The sequence below is a fragment of the Mustela lutreola genome, chromosome 4 (assembly GCF_030435805.1).
Source record: "Mustela lutreola isolate mMusLut2 chromosome 4, mMusLut2.pri, whole genome shotgun sequence".
NCBI lineage: Eukaryota > Metazoa > Chordata > Mammalia > Carnivora > Mustelidae > Mustela > Mustela lutreola.
This window is the reverse complement of record NC_081293.1, coordinates 123,835,336-123,836,144: the sequence shown is the minus strand read 5'-3', so window position 1 is coordinate 123,836,144 and position 809 is coordinate 123,835,336. Positions and strand designations below refer to the sequence as shown.

At 36.8% G+C, this 809-nt stretch overlaps 1 pseudogene; it reads left to right on the top strand.

Annotated features, from left to right (window-relative positions):
- The first annotated feature begins 470 nt into the window (after nt 1–470).
- LOC131830841 (U2 spliceosomal RNA) lies at nt 471–583 on the top strand (annotated as a pseudogene).
- The last annotated feature ends 226 nt before the right edge of the window (nt 584–809 follow it).

Genomic DNA, 809 nt, shown 5'->3' with positions numbered 1-809 from the left:
ACAGAGGCAACACTTACACCATCCTCTCAGGAAAACTGGTCTGTTAGACTTACCAGGTCCCAGTTATATGGGAAATAATAGGTTCCTTTCTGGTAGTTCAGGAACCTAAGTAAATTTGAGAACCTTGTGAAGAGAGGAATTTACTCAAATGTATAGGTACTATATGTGGGATCTAGTTGAGGAAACTGTGGGGCTTTTTTCGCCTAGCCCCTGCATAATCGGCTTTTCAAAGTCCAATCTGAAAATTTTCATCATAATTTATCTATATGTTATTAATCCTGTGACCTCAGTCATTGTCTAGTGCTGTATATATATCTAGATTTACAAAGCAGGCTGCGGGAGAGCTGTATAGTAAATTAATGTTCTTGCAGCATGTATCTTAGTAACTAATTATAGCATATGATAAATTTCAAATCACTCCAGCTATACTCCTTCCCCAAACCCCACATTTTCCTTTAAAACTGATCTTGATCGCTTCTCGGCCTTTTGGCTAAGATCAAGTGTAGTATCTGTTCTTATCAGTTTAAAACTGATCTTGATATGCTTATCAGTAATTTTTAATATAATCTGACTGTTACCTTATTTGCCTCTCAACTGCCTCCAACGCCGTTGACCATTCTCTTCATCTTGGAACATTGTCCTCCTTGCCTTCTCATATACTAAACTCTAATAGTTTTATTTCTGCCTTTCTTAAAGTTTCTTCTCATTCTCCTTTGCTTTGGGGAGTTAGGTTATTTATGTACAACTTTGGGGTTTAAGCTTACACCCTCTTTTAATCACTTTCATTCTTTCCTTGTGTGTTTTAACTC